Source organism: Acinonyx jubatus, chromosome C2 (assembly GCF_027475565.1).
Source record: "Acinonyx jubatus isolate Ajub_Pintada_27869175 chromosome C2, VMU_Ajub_asm_v1.0, whole genome shotgun sequence".
In the NCBI taxonomy this organism is placed as follows: domain Eukaryota; kingdom Metazoa; phylum Chordata; class Mammalia; order Carnivora; family Felidae; genus Acinonyx; species Acinonyx jubatus.
This window is the reverse complement of record NC_069384.1, coordinates 98,685,207-98,707,615: the sequence shown is the minus strand read 5'-3', so window position 1 is coordinate 98,707,615 and position 22,409 is coordinate 98,685,207. Positions and strand designations below refer to the sequence as shown.

The window sequence follows — 22,409 nt, the reverse complement described above, 5'->3', positions numbered from 1 at the left end:
AAATTAAAAAGAAAAAATGGACAATTAAAAATAGTTTCAGATGTAGAAGAATAATATTGGGAAATTTTGAGCAGAATGTAGTCAGATTTCTAAAAAGTGTAATTATCAAACTTGTTCTTTACAAAGTCTATAAAAGAAGGGATAACATAAACATGAATATCCTGGTTCTAGTTAAGGAAAGTGATGTAAAACCAGACGTTCAAAGTTAAATCAAGAAAGATTAGGGAGATTAAATTGAGAGGAATAAGCCTGTGAAATTTATAATTAACCACAATGTAGAGGGATAGTTTTTAACAGCTGTTCTTTAAAAAAAATCCTGTTTTTAGCTCCATAAAACTTTACCTCATGGCTGTAGTGTTTTGAACTTTCATCATATATTTATACTTTGCTTTAAAGCTTATGAAGAGCAAATATGAAAGTTTGTCATAGATAGGGGATATATTATAACGCCTAAATGAAAAAAAATGTGTATTTGAATTCTAAGATCTTTATATACCTATCCACAGAATCACTGTTATGTTTTTAAACCTCATTCCTGGAAACACTGCAGATGTCAGATCAATTTAGAAGCCAAAGAGTACCTCTGGGAATGATATGGCAGCAACTGAAATAGTGTTTGGCCAAATTAAGCCTGTATGCCAAGGATGCCAAAAATCACAGTAACCTGGCAGGTAGATAGCTATTATTTAACTGTATGATCATTATTGGTTTCTCTACTGAAAAACTGTTGGCTGTTTATGCAGTGAAATGGAGCCCATGATTTAGGCAGAGTATCTCTCTGCTTTGATGTCAGTAGTAGCTGGTTGGGGATTGCACCCAATCACAAAATCGAATTTCTCAATCAAACTTTTGGGGACAAACAGAAAAAAAATAGCTTTTAACAAATTATATTATGACTCACTTAGAAACAGAAATGAGGGAATATCAATGTAGAGATTATTTTTTGCTATAGATTCTTAAACATTTTTTTAACATTTATTTATTATTGAGAGACAGAGAGAGAGAGACAGAGCATGAGCAGGGGAGGGGCCGAGAGACGGGGAGACACAGAATCCGAAGCAGGCTCCAGGCTCTGAGCTGTCAGCACAGAGCCCTATGCAGGGCTCAAACTCACAAACTGCGAGATCATGACCTGAGTGGAAGTCGGACGCTGAACTGAGGGAGCCAGCCAGGTGCCCCTGCTATAGATTCTTAATATTCAAAATGGTATTCATATTCTTCACTACTTCTATCTTTCTTTCTCTCTGGTACAAACAGACTGGCCTGATCTTAGTTTGGTGCAGAACTTTTCAACTTAAGTGTTTATTTTGTAAGGCAACTAATAAGATAATTATTTTTTAAAATAACTTTCTCTGTATGTTCATAGTTCCTGGATCCCTGCTCTCTCAACTGCATGCTAGTCATAGTCTCATGCTGTTTGGAAAGAACTTCATTTTCATAGTTCTAAAAATCCCAAATTGGCAAAAGTTGCCCAAGTACCTTGCAATGTAGCATGTGTTTTTAAATTTAGGAAATTAAAACTTCATTTTTGTAAGGTTGAAATGTAATGAAACAGTCTCATTAAACATATCCATTATGTAGTGGAAAGAACATTAAATTTGACCCCTATGTACCTGGATGACTCAGTCGGTTAAGTGTCTGCCTCTTGGTTTCAGCTCAGGTCATGATCTCATAGTTTTGTAGTTCGAGCCCTGTTTTGGGCTCTGCCACCGTGCAGAGCCTGCTTGGGATTCTCTCTCTCTCCTTCTCTCTTTGCCCCCCACCCCCGGCCCTGACCCACACTATTTCTGCCTCTCTCAAAATAAATAAATAACCTTTAAAAAAAAATTGACCCCTGTGTGTGATCTGCCTCTTCCAGGTAGAGTGTATTTGGTCAAGTCACTTCTCCTAAATTTACTTCTTTGGTTAATGATGTGAGTGTAATAACACCTGACTCTGAAATAGTGTTGTTTGTAACAAGATGCAAAGAATTATCATTATTATCATCTTCATCATCACCTATTTACATCGTTATGATTATTACAAAATTTAATGGAGTCCATGGAACATTTCAGAACTTCCACACTCACAAACATGTACAAATCTGAACCTACTATTTATGGGGTTAGAAGGCAGAATTCAGAATTAATACACAATCAAATGCCAAACATAATTTTGAGTATTTTTTGTTTTTTCTATACTTGTACCTGTCAAAATTTCTAAATTGCTGTCTTAGACAAATAAACGATACAGAAATATAAATTAGAAAATGTAAATGTTTAACTCAAGTAAAAGAAATTATTAGGTGCTTCTTCTGTTTCATGTCCAAGTTGAAATCACAGAAGAGGCTTTGGGCAATCACAAATAAATTGATGCTTTATTTATGTGCAAATTTAACTTCCCACATTGTATTATAAGTGATGAAGTTATGTCAGTTATAGAAAGTGGCAAAGAGATTACATTTGCTAGAGTTCTTATAAAAGAATGACACAAAATACATTGTAATATAATATAAAAATTAGTTTTGATATGCAAAACTTTATGCCCTTTGTGTCACATATGCTGGACAATGATAATCTAATGGAAAATTAGATTATTAGATTATTAAACTAGAAAATTAGATTATTAGAGATGACTGGGTGGCTTAGTCAGCTAAGCATCTTACTCTTGATTTCAGCTCAAGTCATGATCTCACAGTCATGAGATAAAACCCCATGTCAGGCTCTGTGCTGGGTGTGGAGCCTCCTTAAGCTTTTCTCTCCCTCTCCCTCTGCTCCTCTCCCACCCACATGCAAGCACTCTCTTTCTCTCAAAAAAGAAAAGAAAAAGAAAATTAGATTATTAAAGAATCCAGAAATTCTTTCATTAAATACACAAGCACAAGTGTTCTTGACAGATTGAATCATCAATATTGTTGAGAGCTAACTTTCATATCTAAGAAGCAAAAGCAAGAAAAAAACACACACATCTGGGCAAATAAATATATCTGAATATTTTATCATTCTTTATCATTTTAGTTGGTGCATTCTATCTTTTCTGAGTTTCGCAATGGTTTTATGTGTTTTTGTATATCCATAAAAAACACATACCATGCTAAAGTATAAATGAGTTTAAATAGGCTGTGAACAGTCTAATCATTCATTTATCCATCCATCCACTGAAGAAACAAAGATATCTGAGTATCTGTTTTTCATTGACATTGCAAATTAAAAACTAAATGTTACAGCTTGGCAGACTTAAAAATAGTGTTTAAAATCTAGTATGATAAGTGCTACTACACGCACATGCACATGCACACACACACACTCAACATGTATAGTGTTGGACAAATAAAAGTGTAATTTCAAATTTGCAACATGGACAGGGAAGGCTTTACAGAGGAAAAATCATCTGAACTAGGTTTAAGCCTACCAAGGGATTTTTAGGCACTTAAAAGACAATTGTTTACTTCAGGAGGGAGAAAAAAATCAGGAGCAATGGCAGAGAAGTTAGCATATAGCCTGAGTTGAATGAGGTGGGACTACATAAATAATGAAAACAAAGGCAGAAACTAAATCATAGAATACTCTATAATTTCATCGAAGGACTTTGGCGTTTAGACTATGGCAAATATAGTATCCCTGATGTGATTGTAGTATTTGAATAACAAAATTGATTTTCAGTTTTGAAAATTCCTGTTAAGAATTTTCAAAAGAATTCCTATAAGAATATTCAGTTTTTAAAATTCCTGTTAATTCCTAATTAATAGAAAGTGTGTAGAGGCAAAGACATGAATACAGTAGGAAGTTACCACATAGGTTTGTAAGACACAATGAGGACTTAAATTAAGCCAATGAAGTGAAATAAGAAAATGTGTTGAAACACTTTGTGGACCATTTGGAGTCGGTGCTGCAGGCTGGTACCTTGCCTCCCAAGACTCTTCCCAGCTGTCTGCCCAACCCGGCCCCGTGATGCCCATAGACCTCAGCAAATGGTCCAGAACTGAGCTTATAGGAAGTGGATGAGCAGCCACAGCATCTGCTGCAGGTCAAATATGCCAGGCTGGAGGTTGACAGCTGGCCAAATTGCTGACACCCACCCAGGATAAGAACAGACCCACCAGGACTTCATGGGGTGGTCTTGAGCTACATAAACCTTACACCTTGGTCATGACAGATCCAGATGCTCCCAGATGGAAGGACCCCAAGTACAGGGAATGGCACCATTTTCTGGTGGTCAGAGTGAGGGGCAATGACATCAACAGTGGCATAGTCCTCTCTGATTATGTCAACTCTGTGCCTCCCAATGGCACAGCCTTCAATTGCTATATCTGGCTGGTTTACCAGCAGAATGGGTCACAGAAGGATGATGAGCCCATTCTCAGCAACTGATCTGGAGACCACCATGGCAAATTCAAAGTATGAGCTCGGGCACCTGGTGGCTGGCACGTGCTACCAGGGTGAATGAGATGACTGTGTGCCCAAACTCTATGAGCAGCTATCTAGGAAGCAGAGGTATGCTAGGAGACAGAAATCATCCCTGAGGTGTTGAGCAGTGTTCTCAAGTTCAGTGATGCATGTAGATTTCTCTGCTTCCCAGCTTCCCATTCTCACAGGTGAGGCCTGAGCCATCAGGTAGTGGTTTAGAGTGACTTTTCCTTCTGCCTAACCATTATAATTCTAGAGGTTCACACCCAGGTTTATGTTTTGAACAAATTTGAACTGTATTTTGGGGAATATTTTGGTACTAGGTTGGGGTCATCAAATTGTGAATATAAGAATAGCAATCCAGGGGCGCCTGGATGGCCCAGTAGGTTAAGTGTCCGACTTCGGCTCAGGTCATGATCTTGTGTTTTGTGAGTTTGAGCCCTGTGTCGGGCTCTGTGCTGACAGCTCAGAGCCTGGAGCCTGCTTCCGATTCTGTGTTTCTCTCTCTCTCTGCCCCTTACCCGCTCATGCTCTGTCTCTGTCTCAAAAATAAATAAAAACATTAAAAAAAATTAAAAAAAAAAGAATAGCAATCCAGAATTTAAAGAAGAAAAAATGACCAGGTCTATAGTAACAGAGCAGAGCATCAAAGAATCCTTAAGAAAGGTTTAAAAGAGAGAGAGAGAGAGAGAGAGAGAGAGATTTGTTGCCTCTGCCTTTGTGAGCCCGAGTCCAGAATTATGCATGATGGCACTTTTGGGAGTGTTTTCACTGCTATGTCCCTCACCAGGATAGCCAGAGACTGGTGTGGCCACTAACTCCCAAAGTGATACATCCTCGGACTCCTTACTAGGGGTCAGTGCCCCGCTCTGGCTCTTTTAAAGAGCAATACTGGAAAAAGCTATAGGGAGAATCGCTTTGTGGTTAAGGCAAGGCCATACAAATGAGCTTCAGCGCTGGGTGAGAGGTTGTCAGAAAGCCTGAAGTCTGCACCTGTTAAATTGTTCACTCCCCATCTGTATAAGAAACCCTGATCTGGAGTTGCGGAACGTTGCGTTAATTCTGCTGTTTGCTTACAGTTGAATAAAAATAAAATCATTGTGTGGATAAAAAAAAAAGACAGAAAATGTGAAAAATTGGTAGGATATGGTAATCTATTGCATGCGAGGTCAGGACTGTGAGAGAGAAGGAAGATCTGCCAGGTCCTTTGATTTCACTTTTGAATAGGAAGACTGCATAATTTTTTTTTATCCAAATCCTAAAACTTACGAAAATAAAGAAGGTTCTAAAATAATCAAACTTTTATAATGTTGACTTTTATATCTTAAGGAATTTGTTGCTATTGTATTAGTGAATACATACTTTTATTCAAAACTATTCTTACAAATAAAATTACTTGTACAAGTAAAAATGCATACCTGTATATATCAAAACAAAGCAAAATATTGAAAAATTACATAAATAGAATTACTGTCTTTGACTTATATTGATATACTTTAATAAGTTTCTTAGCCATATCTGTGTCTCAAACTATGTCGTTGTAGAATTATTTTTTTAATGTGTTCAGATAATTTTTTTAAAATAAAATTGCTTGCAGTCTTTCTCAGAATTGTATTTTATGGTTAATAAATTTGAAGTAATGGGCTGCTTCTGTTGTTAAAGTTCCGTAGGCCAGAAATATTTTTACCTGAGAAAAAATCATCTGTATTTTCCTAAGGTACCTGTAAACTCAGAGTTAATTCTGCTAAATAAAAAATAGTCTTCATTTTACATTTTTTATTGGAACACATAAAAATTTTAGCCCAAGTAGGGCACCTGGGTGGCTCAGTTAGTTAAGCTTCCAATTCTTGATTTAGGCTCAGGTCATGATCTCATGGTGTGTGATACAAAGCCCTGCATTGAGCTCTGTTCTGACAGCACAGAGCTTGCTTGGGATTCTCTCTCTCCCTCTCCCTGCCCCTCCCCAACTTGTGTATGAACTCTCTCTCTCTGTCTCTCAAAATAAAGTATTTTTACCAGCACTGTTTTTTTTCCTTTATTCAAAGTAACATTTTTCAACAAGCATTTTTGTATAACAAAATTCATCAAATAATATGTCTCTGATTTTTTTTCAATATCTTGTCAAACTTGGATGCTACAGTAAACAAAAGCTGTCTCAATTTCTTTCTATTCTATCACAGAATATTAATTTATTAAGATTAAAAAAGGAGAACCTTTAAAGTCTTTCTCAGAACCCAAGTTATTCTGCAGCTCCAGGGTAGATTTTCAAAAATGTTATGTACCCTTTTTGAACTCTCATCATCTGATTTTCTAGATGATTTTTGTTTGTTTCTGTCAGAAAAAAAATTATTCTTTCTATCTCCAATTTTGTTTCAATTTCCTGAAAGTGTTAAACTTGACATTTTTAAAAAAGATTTCCAGCAAAAGAGTTTGAAAAAAAAAAAAGTAAACCAAAATTTAGAAAACTCTTTTACAAAATAGTTCAATACCATTGTAGGACACTTAGATTGTTTTATAAGGTTGTTTTAAAGGCTAAAACATTTCTACAAATTTATTGATGGCGGGGAAGAAAGAAAGTGTGAAAGTCTCTTTTGTAAGTGTATTTTTGTTTTGTTTTTAAATTTTTTTAACATTCATTTTTGAGAGTGAAAGAGACAGACCATGCGCGGGGGAGGGGCAGAGAGAGAGGGAGACAGAATCAGAAGCAGGCTCCAGGCTCTGAGCTATAAGCACAGGGCCCGATGCGGGGCTCGAACTCACGGGCTGCGAGATCATGACCTGAGCCGAAGTTGGACGCTCAACCGACTGAGCCACCCAGGCACCCCTTGTAAGTGTGTTTTTGTATGTACAATGCTATAGTTTACAGCTTGATACGTTAGACTGGCAATATACTACAAATTGGTGGAGATAATTATTAAGTTTGTGTGTATACAACAAATTCCAAATATATTCACTCTCCATACATTTCTTAATTCAAAAAAGAATATTACCTTTACTATGACTTTACGATCTACAAATGTTTATATTTTAATTCACCTAAAGCTTATCATTTTAACCTTCAAGGTTGAAGTTTTAAGTATTTTAGAATTTTAGTCACAATAATCTCAGGTGTTTCACCATAGAATAATTACCTTCCAAAAGCTTTAGAGTCCATTGATTAAATGAAACTATAACTATTATTGGCATTAAAATTTCTATTTGAAATAACTTAAAGTCAATTTAAGCCATGTATCATTTAACCCTTTGCAAAGCTTTTCTTTGGAAAATAGAGCCAACCTATGAATAGTTGTTACTATATTGTTGTGTGTGCTTAAGAAAACTTGAGATTGAGGGGCGTTGAGCATGGAGCCTGTTTAAGATTTTCTCTCTCTCCCTCTGCCCCTCTCCTCCACTTATATTCTCTTTCTCTTTCTCTCTAAAATTAAAAAAAATGAGAGTGAAAAAGTGAAATTAATTTAGAATAGTCATAGAATCTTTTAAAAAAAATTTTTTTAATGTTTATTTATTTTTGAGAGAGAGAGAATGTGAGCGGGCTAGGGGCAAAGAGAGAGGGAGACACAGAATCCGAAGCAGGCTCCAGGCTCTGAGCTGTTTAGCACAGAGCCCAACGTGGGGATCAAACCCACGAGCTGTGAGATCATGACCTGAGCCAAAGACCGACACTTAACCGACTGAGCCACCCAGACGCCCCTAGAATAGTCATATAATCTAAATGAAAAGCTACATTTCACAGAGTGATATATAAACCCACTTTGCATATTAATTAAATCAAGATCTACTGGCATGGTTTTCTTTTTAAAATTTTAAACTATATGCTACTGTTTCCCCTTAAGATTTGGTTTTCATGTGGTCTGTGATATTATGGCCCCACATGTGGTAGATGATTAAAGTCACAAATATTCTGTGCAACTCAGAGCAACCTTTAGTAGTAGATTTTATATTAAAAATCTATTTCTTATAGTTTAAATGTTTTGGCTCTTAAAAGAGTTTATTGCAAAATGAAAGTTCCAGCAATCAGTGAAAAATTAGTTATAAATATTCAGCATAAAATATAAGCTACCCTAGAGATGGGAGACCGGTCCAATAGCTGATCTAGGAAAGGATCAGAGGATCTAGGAAAGAGATAGTTTTTAGTTACAATGATGAGTTCAGGTTGGGCATCACTAGTTGTTGATAACTGTGGTACACACAGTTGGTGATGCCCACGAAATATTTGGTAATATTGCTTTGGAGTACAGGAGAGTGGTGAAAGACAGAAATACAAATTTGGAAGTTTTCAGCATATGGGTAGTAGTTGAAACCATGTGAGATGAAAGTAAGACATTTTCAGCACTGATACTTGTTGAGGAGTTTCTGGGAATAGGACCAAATGTCTTTGGACGTTGACAGCAAAGGGGAGAATATAATGTTATCACTTTACTCTAAATGACTTGTGTATTAGTTTCTTGTAGCTGCTGCAGCAAATTACCACCAACTTTTAAAGCAACAGAAATGTATTCCTTCACAGTTCTGGATGCCAGAAGTCCACAATAAGTATCACTGAGCCTGAATCAAGATATTTGCATGGCCACATTCCCTCTGGAGGCCCTAGGGAACAATTTGATTTTGGCCTTTTTCAGTTTCTGTGAGCTGTTGACATTGCTTGGCATGTGGCCACATTACCCCAATCACTGCTTCTGTCATCGTATTCTCTTTCTTCCTCAGTGGTGAAATCTCCCTTCGCTTTCCTCATAAAAATAAATAGGATAAATATGATTACAGTTAAAACCCCTTCTGATAACGCAGGATAATCTCTCCATCTCAATATCTTCAATTTAATCACACCTCCATCTCATTATCTTTACTTTAATCATATCTAGGAAGTCCTTTTTGCCTTATAAGGTAACATTCATAGGTTCCAAGGATTAGGATGTGGATATCCTTGCAGATAGGAGGCTAATATTAGCCTACCACAGCTTGTATCTATCTGATCAACATTGCCCTTGAACTTGGAAGACTTGGTACAAAAAAAGTAGTCTCATAATGTCTCATAATTTTTGATTGATTGAAATGACATCTTGGATATATTCTATTAAATATGTTATTAAAAGAATATTATATAAAACATTTTTTCAGTATAGCTACTAGAAAATTTTAAATTGCAGGGTCCCTGGATATCTCAGTCAGTTGCATGTCTGACTCTTGATTTCAGGCGAGGTCATGATCCTAAAGTCACAGGATCGAGCCCTGCAATGGACTCTGCACTGAGTGTGGAGCCTGCTTAAGATATTATCTCTCCCCAACACCTGCTTGTTCATGCTGTCTCTCTTTCTAAAAAAAAGAAAAGAAAAGAAAATTTTAAATTGCATATGAAGTTAGCGTTGCATTTCTATTAGCACTGGTGTAGAGTGTGTATGTGTTTAAATCTCTTCATCTTATAGAGAAATTGCTGTTTCCTTAAAAATAAATAGTTACAAATCTTGAAAGCTGCACATTAAGTTAATTAAATGCTCAATTTTAATGGTGCCTGGGTGGCTTAGTAGGTTGAGCGTCTGACTTTGGCTCAGGTCGTGATCTTGCAGTTTGTGAGTTCAGGCCCTGCATTGGGCTCTGTGCTGACAGCTCAGAGCCTGGAGCCTGCTTCTGATTCTGTGTCTCCCTCTCTCTCGCTGCCCTTCCACTGCTCATGTTCTGCCTGTCTCGCTCTCTCTCTCAAAAAAAAAAAAATAATGTTCAATTTTATTCTATAGATGCACTTTGCTATGTTGTAATCCATATTCAAACTGTTTATTTGTTGCTTTTCTCCATTTTACAGCAAGAAACTGAAAGGCCATCATGTGAAATTATTGATTACTTGTGTTCCCTCCGCCTCCATTAACCCCTAATCCTAGGCACCTGGGAGCTAAAGAACACCATAAAGAGCCACAGGTTCTCACTCTCCCTGATGAAGCATCTCTGGAAGGAAGTCTCACATGGTGAGTGCAGACTGACAGTCTCTTAGAACTGAGAAGAAATAAGGTACTTTTTAGGAGTTTGAAACTTTTTTTAAAAAGAGCTGGTATTCTAAAGGGTGAAAGGTGGTGAAGAAATAAGGGTAAAATGTTTTTAGTGGGGATCTATCCAAGGGAAACTTATAGGAATTGAAGAGTCTTCCAGGAAATGAGATTTGTGATTTGAGAGGTTCCTATATGATTTGAGAGGGACTGAGGAAAGAGGTGGAAAAGAGTGATCAGAAGAGGAAATCTAGGAGATCCTAAGCAGTGAAGATCTAGTGAGAGGGAGAAGAAAGAACACTACTATTTATCAAGCCTCTACTACATGTTGAGTACCTTCATATATGTTATCCAAAATATATTTATAATATTCATTTTTGCAGGCCAAAAATTCGAGGTACAGAAAGATGAAATGATTTTCCTAAGGTCACACAAGCAGTACATATCAAGGGCAAATTTAGGATCCATTGGTTAGTGGGTTGATATTCTTTAGAGTGTTAAAGGTGGATTAAAAGGTGAATCTGTTGGGGGTGACTGGGTGGCTCAGTCTGTTAAGCATCCGATTCTTGCTTTTGGCTCAGGTCATGATCTCATGGTTCATGAGATGTAGCCCCACACGGGCTCTGCACTGACAGTGTGGAGCCTACTTGAGATTCTCTCTCTCCCTCACTCTCCATCCCTCTCCCGCTGTCTCTCTATCTCTCTAAATAAATAAATAAACAAACTTAAAAAAAGAAAAAAGTGAACCAGGGGCGCCTGGGTGGCTCAGTCGGTTGGGCATCCGACTTCAGTTCAGGTCATGATCTCGTGGATCGTGGGTTTGAGCCCCGCGTCAGGCTGTGTGCTGACAGCTCTGAGCCTGAAGCCTGCTTCTGATTCTGTGTCTCCTTCTCTCTCTGCCCCTCCCCCATTCGTTCTCTTTCTTTCTCTCTCTCTCTGTCTCTCTCTCTCTGAAAAATAAATAAAACATTCAAAAAGAAAAGTGAACCAACGATAATGGAAAACATGGCCAGTGACTTGAGTAAATCTAGGAAATTTCAATGATAGGAATGAATCTATGTGTGACTGGAGTAGGCAAGAGGAAGAGGCAGGCCAGGGAAGTATTTGTACTTGGAACTATTTGTGGCAGTTGTGAAAACACATCACATCCAAAGGGCTCAGAAGAAATGGGATACTGGTTAGATTTTTAGCTCGTTAAATTTTTGTACTTGACCAGTTCCTCAGCATTGCCCTATATTTGTAATAAGCATAAACCTTTTGATTTTTATGTAAGTACACATAGGAAATATAAGCATATTCAACTTCAACATCCCACAGATCTCAAAGAAACATAGCAAAAAACGAGTTCGAGTTTTAGTTAGTTCATCTGTAAAAAATGAAGGCAGTAAGAACTATTCTAGCTCATAATGATGTGATTTAAAGGTACCATGATATCACCTCAGCCTCCAGAATTCCCAAATCATGTATTCCCAACTTATGCTAGTCTCCTTAGAAATCATTTCATTTTAGGGGCACCTGGGTGGCTCAGTCGGTTAAGCATCGGACTTCAGCTCAGGTCATGATCTTGTGGTTTGTGAGTTCAAGCCCCACGTCGGGCTCTGTGCTGACAGTTCGGAGCCTGGAGCCTGCTTCAGATTCTGTGTCTCCCTCTCTCTCTGCCCCTCCCCTGTTCACACTCTCTCTCTCAATAATAAACGTTAAAAAAAAAAAAGAAATCATTTCATTTTCATTTCACTCAGAACCATTAAGGACTCAATACCTTTTCTTCAAATATTGGCATTCCCCTCATTTCAGTGGACCCGTCCATCCAGGGGCTCTGAGATCTGTTATGTTATTGATGCCCTCCCCTGGCATACTACTGATCTCTAATCACTGAAGCATCCAATCTAAAAGCAGATGACAGAGTGGCTGCTGAAGATGAGGGGGGAGAAGATTCTACATGCTAACAAACTTGACTCACCATAAATTTACAGAAACCAGATAGAACTTTCATTCTTTCTCCTCTTTGGCAGCCTTCTTTTATTAATTGCTGAGTGTTTTCCCTGTTCTGATTTCTCAAAATCTTTATTTCTAGCTGTCAGTCTTGCATATCATTTAGCCAAAACAAGACACATGACTTAGGCTCTCTCATTTCACCTCCATGTTTCAATGGATTACTCTCTCAACATACAGAACTTCTCATCCTTCCATGATGTCTGAGAAAAATAAAGCACTTCAAAGCAAGTTTCTTTAAGCTCTATTTCAGATTCCTTTTTGTTTTCTTAAAAAGGTGTTTCACATTGTTTACTTTTCGTCTATTATTTTTAATTTCTTTTTTCTATTGATTCTCTTTTATGTCCTGATCAGTGGCTCACACTTTTTTTTTTAAGTTTTGATAAATCAATAGAAGCTATTGATAATGAATATCATTATTATTTAAATTGACTTTTCTTGAATAATGTGATTAAAATTTTAAATATTCAGCAGTGATTTCATATTCTATCCAGTGAACTGTCTTTTGAATATCCGTGCCACTTTTTCTATTGATAAATTAATATAAATTTTGCAATGTTTTTTAAACTTTTTAATTAATTAATAGCATTTTTCTATCACATTCGTGACGAATTATTTTTCAGTTTGTTGCATCTGACTAACATATAAGAATTGGTAGGAATTAAAAAAGTTTAATTTTATCTATCACATTGGTCATCATTTCTCTTTCTGATATCCTCAAATGCTTCTATACTTAGAATATCATTTGCTTTATATATTTCAATTAATACATGCTTCTATATTTGTGTAATATATCTGTTTTTATTTTATTACTTTAAAGTTTTGAATTCATGTGCAATTATTTTACTCTTTATCATAATAATTTTGCAATTTATGGTAGGTCATCAAAATTGCAAATCATCTTTGACTTGTCCAGCTTAATTTATATTCCATGTCATTAACTTAGAAGGTATAGTTTTCCAAAATTAAATAAAATTTCACAGCCTTGCTGATTCATTTTATTAAACAATAAGCATAGTAAGGATAAGAATCATGTCATATTTGTTTCCTTAGTACATAGTATAATCCTTATGTATTATTTAATACTATGTATAATACATAATAGGCTTTTGATAAATGTTTACTGAATTCGATTACAAAATTGGGTTATCACACTATGTCAATGTCATGATAATTATTTTATTAATGTAATGCTTTGCACAGTCTTCTTGAAACTATGCTTTTAAGCAAGACAACTTATATATTTTTCAGTAGTCCTCATTCCTTACTTCTATATTCTTCCTTCTTTCTATGCTGCTTTAGATGATGTTGGCATAGTCTCTTCCCTGTTTCTCATTCTAGAATGCTGCTGCTTTGATAGCGTGTGTTAACCCAGTGTCTTTTCTTGTTTCTGACCACTTTCGGTGATCACCTATGTTCAGTCCTTAGGACTCCCTGTATGCATGAGCTTTTCAATAGAACTGGCCTTATCCATTCAAAAATGTGGCAGTCTTCATTCAGCCAAAAGTCTCTACACTTTGGACTTTCTAATATCACCTGCAGTAAGAAGAACACGGAGACAAAATTGCTTGACTAATTGCTTATTGACCATATATTTTATTTTGTGACAGTCCTTTCAAATAGTGCCAACTCTAGCAAATACCAGGAGGGTCCAGAGATTTCTAATAGGAAATTATTAAGCAGATTGCATTTGCCAATAAATGGAACTCCATAGTTGATGTATAAACTGTCAAGAAAAATAATGAAAGAAAGAAAAGTGTTGGAAAGTGTTAGTGTTGGAAAACAGCTTCCTATGTAGTCAGATGATTAAACTTCTGAGAGGATACAGACTGAGTTCATAGTTTAAGACTTCCTGAATAGATATAGAGAATGGAGAGGAGGGACAGTCAGATGAATGCAAGGAACTAAACAAGGAAATAGTGTGAGGATCTCCATAGAATAAAATAAAGTACTAGTATTGCCTTCTATAATTTTTTTTTTTAAGAAATAGACTTGAAAAGGAAACACATGTTGTTTTAAGACTAGTGAGAAGAAAAATAATGAGTCAGAGACTATAACTGTGTGGGTAAGCCATAAAGCAAAATTTGTAGAATAATCTGGAAGTTTGAGACTACACAGCTTTGCTTAAGGCTACCTCTATTTTTTTTCATCTAGGCACTAGGTAAATAAGAGTAATGTAGAAGTATTTTCTGTCTTTTATAACAACATAGATTCAACTTTTTATATAAACTATATCATAACTTTTATAGAAACTATGACATATTTTTACTGTTTAATAAGAAAATTACAGACTTTCAATGTCCCTTTTGTTCATTAAAAATAATAATAGCCAACACTTGTTGAGCACTGACTGTCAGACACTATGCTAAATTCCTAAATAAATCACGTTTTATTTTATCTTCACAGATAAAATACAAGTGTAATACACATGAGATGATACAAGTGTAATATGCATTTTACAGTTTAGTACACAGAGACTTAACTGGTGAGGGTCATACAAATGTAAGTGCCAGAGGCAGGAACTGAACCTAGGAATTTGATAACAGCCGCTATAGAACAAAACCCTAATAGTAAGTCACATAAAATCCAATTTCCAATATTAGTAATATAAAGTTACTGGTTATGTTAAGAATATTTGTATATGTGATCACTTCAGCTTTACAGACTTAATCTTTTATCCATGGATTTAATAGTTGTATTTATAGAATGTATTTTTGTTTGCCTTAGTAAGTGATATACTGATAACAATTTGCATTTTCATTGATGAGTCGGGGCTCTGACCAGCCAACTAAAATAATGGAAATGATGTAGTTCACTGGATTAAATCTAAATATGAAAGGTCATATCTTCTATCTAGATCTCATGAATAAATCCATAACTCCATGACCTTTCGGTAGCCTTCTTTACTATAACTGCAGGAAGTAATAAGCAATGGGGATCTCTGTGAAGTATATTGAGTTAAGACTGAGACAGCTGTCTGCTCAGGTTTGCCTCAGTGGCAATACTTGATAATTCCAAAATTTAGAGTTGTGGATTATTGAAATATAATTCTACATTTAAAAAACTCCTTTGCAAGTTTTGGGTGAAAAAAAGAGTATGGGAGAATAAGGAATATATTAAAGGTGAGGCATGGGGATGACAAGTTTTTAACAGAGAGGGGCAGGAGATTTTATTGGGAAAGTAATTTTGCATATTGCTCCAGAGGAAATGCATGCAAAGAAAGTAGATAATGAAAAGATAGTTTTTGTTGGTTATTTTTGTTATACTAATTTTGATATGCCAGCTGGGAGTAACACGTGTTTCCATTAACCTCTGGTCCCTTGCTGCTGTTTGAAAACTCTCCAGATGGCCTTATGGTTAGAGAATGCTTGTGATCATCTGGCATTGGGGAAAAAGGGCCTTTGTAGTCCCTTTGAGGATATTGTTCAATTTGAAAAACAAACCCTAAGAAAACCTTACTTGATTCTTTCCACTTCTTTTTATTTTGGTACAATGCATATAACATAAAACTTGTCATCTTAATTATTCTTAACTGTACAGTTCAGAGGTATTAAATACACTTGTAATATTGTGTAAGCATCACCACCATCCAATCCATCTACATAACTGTTTTCATCTTGAAAAACTAAAACTCTATACTCATTTCATCATTCCTCCTCCTAGCCCCTCGTAACCACCATGTTACTTTCTATGATTCTGCATACTTCAGACACTTTATATAAGTAGAATCATGCAGTGTTTATCTTTTTGTGACTGGCTTATTTCACAATCATAATGTCCTCAAGGTTCATCTATGGTATAACTTATTTCAGAATATCCTTTCTTTCTAAAGCTAAATGATATTCATTCTATGTATATACCACCTTTGCTTATCTATTCATATGTCAATGGGCACTTGGGTTGCTTCCACATTTTAGCTATTATGAATAATGCTGCTATAAATATGACCACCAATATCTCTTTAAGACCGTGCTTTCAATTCTTCTGGGTAGGTAACCAAAAGTGGAATTGTTGAATCATATAAATAGTTCTATTTTTAATTTTTTGAGGAACCACCATTCTGTTTTCCACAGTGGCTTGACTATTTCACATTCCAACCAACAGTGCACGGAGGTTCCAAATTTACATCATTACCAGTACATATTTTCTTTCTCTTTTCTTTTTTCTTTTCTTTGCTTTTCTTTCCTTTTCTTTTCTCTTTCTTTTCTTTTCCCTTTCTCTTCTTTTCTCTTCTCTTCTCTTCCTTTTCTTTTCTTTTCTCATCCCTTCCTTCTCTTCTTTTATCTCCCTTCCTTCCTCCCTTCCTTCTTCTCTTTCTTTTTTTCTTTTTTCTTTCTTTCTCCCTTCCTCCTTTTCTTTCTTTCTTTCTTTCTTTCATTGTAGCCATCCTAATGGGTCTGAACTGGTATTTCATTGTAGTTTTGATTGGCATTTCCCTAATTATTAGTGATGTTGAGCACCTTTTCATGTGCTTATTGCCCATTTGTTGTATATCTTTTCTGGAAAAATATTCAGGTACTTTCTCCAGTTTTTAAGTCAGGGTGTTTGGTTTTTTGTTGTTGACTTTTAGAAGTTTCCTACATATTCGGTACATTAATCCCTTAACAGATATATAGTTTGCAAATATTTTCTCTAATTCTGTGGTTTGCATTTTTATTCTGTTGGTATTAACTTCCAATGTGTAATTTTTAAAAATTTCCATAAAGTGCAGTGTGTCTGTTTTTTTCATTTGTTGCCTGTGCCTTTGGTGTCAAGAAATTATTGCCAAATTCAATGTCATATTACTTTTCTCCTGTGTTTTTTTTTCCTAAGAGTTTTATAGTTTTTCATTTTATATCCACGTATTTGATCCATTTTAAGTTAATTCTTGCATATGGTTTGAGAAAAGGGTTCTACTTCATTCTCTTGCATGTGGATAGTTTCCCCAACACTGTATGTTGAAAAGACTGTTTTTCCCCATTGCAAAGTTTTGGTATCTTGTCAAAAATCATTTGACTGTGTATATGAAGGTGTATTTCTGGGGTTCTGTATTCTATTCCATTGCCTTTATGCTAGTATTATACTGTTTTGATTACTATAACTTTGTTATAAATTTTCATATCAGGAAGTATGCATTCTCCAAGTTTGTTATTCCTTTTCAAAATTATTTTGGCTATACAGACTCTCTTGAGATACCACCTGAATTTTAGAATGGGTTTTTCTATTTCTTCACAAAATGTCATTGGAATTTTGATAGGAATTACATGAATCTATTTGTAGATTGCTTTGGGTAGTACTGACATCGTAAGAATATTGAGTCATCTAATTCATAAATGTAAGATGTGATTCTATTTATTTATATCTTCTTTAATATTTTTCAGCATTGGTTTATAGTTTTCATTTTACAGGTCTCTTATCTTCTTGCTTAAGTTAATTTCTAAGTGTTTTATTTTTTTGGTGCTATTATAAATGGAATTGTTTTTGTACTTTCCCTTTCAGATTGTTTTTTAGCATATAGAAATGCAATTTTTGTATGCTGACTTCATATTCTGCTATCATATATACTGCTGAACTCATTTATTAGTTCTAACAGCCTGTGTGTGTGTGTGTGTGTGTGTGTGTGTGTGTGTGTGATCTTTAGGATTTTCTACATATAAGATGATATCATCTGAGAACAGAGATCATTTTACTTCCTCTGTTTCAATTTGGATCCCTTGAATTTCTTTTTTACTTACATAATTGCTCTGCCTTGAATGTCCAGTGTTATGTTTTTTGTTTTGTTTTGTTTGACTTTGTATTTATTTTTTTTTTTAATTTTTGTTTAAATTCTAGTTAGTTAACATTCAGTGCAATATTAGTTTCAGGAGTAGAATTCAGTGATTCATCACTTACATACAACACCCAGTGCTCATCATAACAACTGCCCTCATTAACAACCATTACCCATCTAGCCCGTCCCCACCCACCTCCCTCCATCAACCCTCAGTTTGTTCTCTATTGTTAAGTGTCTCTTATGGTTTGTTTCCCTCTCTCTTTTTTTCCTCCTTCCCATTTGTTTATCTGTTTTGTTAAATTCCACATATGAATGAAATCATATGGTATTTGTCTTTTTTTGACTGACTTTTTTCACTTAGCATAATATACTCTAGCTCCATCCATGTCATTGCAAATGGCAAGATTTCATTCTTTTTGATGACCGAGTAATATTCCATTGTATACATGTACCACATCACTTTATCTATTTGCCATTTGACAGACATTTGGGCTCTTTCGAGAGTTTGGCTATTGTTGACAATTCTGGTATCAACATCGGGGTGTATGTACCCATTCAAATCTGTATTTTTGTATTTTTGGGGTAAATACCTAGCAGTGCAATTGTTGGGTCATAGAGTAGTTCTATTTTTAAATTTTTGAGGAACCTCCATACTGTTTTCCTGCTCAGGATGTTGAATAGAGGTGGCAAAAGTGGGCATCCTTGCCTTGTTACTGATCTCTGGAAAAAATCTTGTGGTGTTTCACAATTGAGTGTGAAGTTCACTGGGGTTTTTCCTATATGGCTTCAATTATATTGAGGTAGTTTACTTCTGTTCCTAATGTGTTGAGTGTTTTTATCATGAATTTGAACTTTAGCAAATGCTTTTTCTGCATCAACTGAGATGATCATGTCATTTTTTTCTCTCATTCTGTTAATGGTATTTTATATTGCTTGATTTTTATATATTGAAACATCTCTGCATTTCAGCAATAAACTCCATTTGGTTATGTTATACAGTCCATTTAATATGCTGCTGAATTTGATTTGCTAGTTCTTTTTTGAGGATGTTTTATCTAAGCTTGTAAGGGATGTTGGTCTGTAGTTTCTTTTCTTGTAGTGTCTTTGGCCTCATTAACAGGCTAATGCTTATCTCATAGAATAAGTTAGGAGGTGTTCCCTCCTCTTTAATTTTTCAGAAGAGTTTGAGAAAGATTGGTATTTTCTAATAATACCTAATTGGTATTTTCTAATGTTTGGTAGAATTCGCCAGTTAACTCATCAGATCCTAGGCTTTTTTTCATCAGGAGATTTTTGATTACTGATTTAATCTCCTTACTAGTTAAGAGTCTATTCAGATTTCCTATTTATTTATTATATAGTCTTGGTACGTTTTGTATTTCTAGAAATGTATCCAAGTTATCTAAGTTATACAGTGTGTGGGTATACAGTTGTTCAATAGTACACTCATATTTTTATTTCTATAAAATTGGTAATAATGTCTCTACATTCATTTATAATTTTAGTAATTTGAATGTTCCTCTCTCTCTCTCTCTCTCTCTCTCTCTCTCTCTCTTTAACCCATCTAACTAAAAGTTTGTCAATTTTGATGATCATTTCAAAGAACAAACTTTTGGTTTCATTGACTCTTCTCTATTGTTTTTCTATTCTTTATTTTTTGTCTTTGCTCTAACCTTTATTGTTACTTCTATTAACTTTGAGTTTAGTTTGCTCTTCCTTTTATAATTCCTTAAGCTATAAAGTTTTGAGATCTTTTGTTTTTATGTATGTAATTTTTTATTTCTTAAAATCAGTTTTATTGGGACATAATTAACACTAAAATTATAAGATATTTGAAGTGTGTGTTGTGGTGATTTGATATATATATGCATTGTATAAAGATTCTCCATCTAGTTAATTAACATACCCGTTACTTTAGTTACTTATTTACTTACTTCTTTATTTATTTTTGGTGAGAACATTTAAGTTCATTTTCTTACCAAATATCAATTATACAATACTGTGTTGTCAACTATAGTCACCATATTTTATGTTAGATCTTCAGACATTATTCATCTGATAGATGAAAGTTTTTACCCTTGACCAAACTTTCCCTTTGGGGCAACCAGAAAGAAGATGAGTAGGAAATAGAAGTCTTTAAACAACACAATAAACCAACTAGATCTAACAGAAAAATACAGAATACTTTACTCAACAACATTCTTCTCAATGGTACATTTTCCAGAAGAGACCATATGTTAATCCATAGAGTCAGTGTCAATAGTTTTTAAAAGACAGGTATCACGTAAAGAAAACTTCTTTGACCACACAAGATGATATTAAAAATCAACAATAGAAGTAAAACTATAAAATACACAAATTTGTGGAAGTTAAAAAGCCTCCCATTCTTAAATTATTAATGGATCAACAAAGAAATCACAAGAAAAATTAGAAAATACTTAGGGATGAATGAAAACAAAATGAAACATACCAAAATTTAATAAAACAGTGAAAGCAAATGCTAAAGAAGAAATTTACAGCTATAGACATTTACAGTGTTTGTCCCTTATTTCTTGTGTTATTGTCTTATTTTGTGTTGTTTTTTAGCAAAATATTTAAATTTTTATTTCTCCTTTTGTCTTGAGCATATTACATTGCTAATCTCTTTATATCTACCACAAAGAACACATTTAACATCTTAAAGTTATAACACACTGATTTGAATTTATACAGTTTAACCTCAATAACATACAAAAATCAGTTCTTTTACAGCTTTTCCCTGAACGCTTTTAGTTCTTCATATCACAGAATCACATTTTTATACATTGTATAACTCCAAAATAAACTAATAATTTTTAAATGCATTGATCTTTTAAGTTAGTGTTGAAAATAAAAGGTGGTGTTATAAACCAAAGTGATAATAATACTAGCTTTTAAACTTATAATTGTTAGGGTTTTTCTTTTTTGTATTGGTCTTTTACACTTGTACAAAAACAACTGAAGTTGCAAACTACTGTTACTATTTTACTAGCTTTTACAATTGCTCATGTATTTATGTTTATTGATATCTTTATTTCTTCACTCTGCTTCAGCTTACTGTCAAGTGTCCTTCCATTTTTACCCCGCAAGACTCCCTTAAGCATTTCTTGCAGGGCAAGTATAGTGATAATGAAGTCCTTCAGCTTTGGTGTATCTAGGAATGTCTTAATTTCTTCTTCACCCTTGTAGGACAGTTTGTCAGGTATAGATTTTTTTTTTTTGTTTACAGTTTTTTCTATTAGCACGTGAATATACTAGCACACTAGCTTCTTCTTACTAAAGTTTCTGATGAGAAATCTGTTCATATTCTTGTTGGGGATAGCCTATATATGATGAGTCACTTCCTTCTTGTTGCTTTCAAGATTTTCTCTTTGTTTTTGACAGTTGGTCATAATGTGTGTTGGTATGGGTTTTTTTGAGTTTGTCTTAGAGCTTCTTAAGCTTCTTAGATGTTTTTACTCATGATCTATCAAGTCTGAGAAGTTTTCAACCATTGTTTCTTCAAATATTTTGTATGCTCTTTTCCTTTTCTTTTTCTGGGACTGCACAACACATAGGTCCTTTGGTGTCCCATAGGTCTCTTAGGTTCTGTTCACTTTTTATTATTTTTTCCTTCTGTTTCTCAGACTCAATAATTTCTATTGCCTTATCTTTAAGTTCACTAATTCTTTATTCTGCTTGGTCAAATCTGTCTATGAATCCTTGTAATGAGTTTTTCATTTTAGTCATTTTTACTGTTCATCTGTATAATTTCTTTTCAGTTCCTTTTTTAGGTTTTCTATCTTGTTATTGATATTTCCACTTTGTTCATATATCAATTTCTTGACTTTTTGTACATATTACCTTGTTCTTTCAATAGCTTTAAAACAATTGTTTTAAAGTCTTTATCTAAGAGATCCACCATCAAGTCTTTTTCAAGGGCAGTTTCTGTTGATTTATTTTTTTTCCTTTGAATGAACTATACTTTTCTGTTCTATGCATGCCATGTTATTTTTTGTTGGACATTTGAATGTAATAATGTGGCATCTCTAGAAATCATATTTTCTTCTTTCCCCAGAATTGGCTGGTTTTTGTTTTTGTATTATTGCTATAGGCTGTCTGTGTGCTGAGAATCACCCTGAGGTGGAAACACTGACCCTGTGCCTTTCCCTGCTTTGGAATATCCTAATCTTTATGTCTGGCCTCCAAAAGGAGAAAAATAAAGGGGAGAAAAAGCCACTACCCTTTAAATCTCCTTGAAGTCACTTTAGCTTGAGGTGAGGGTCTTGCAGTGATACGAGGAAGTGCAAC

At 34.8% G+C, this 22,409-nt stretch overlaps 1 pseudogene; it reads left to right on the top strand.

Moving 5' to 3' along the window:
• Window positions 1–1,472: 1,472 nt before the first annotated feature.
• LOC128315248 (phosphatidylethanolamine-binding protein 1-like) lies at window positions 1,473–6,217 on the top strand (annotated as a pseudogene).
• The last annotated feature ends 16,192 nt before the right edge of the window (window positions 6,218–22,409 follow it).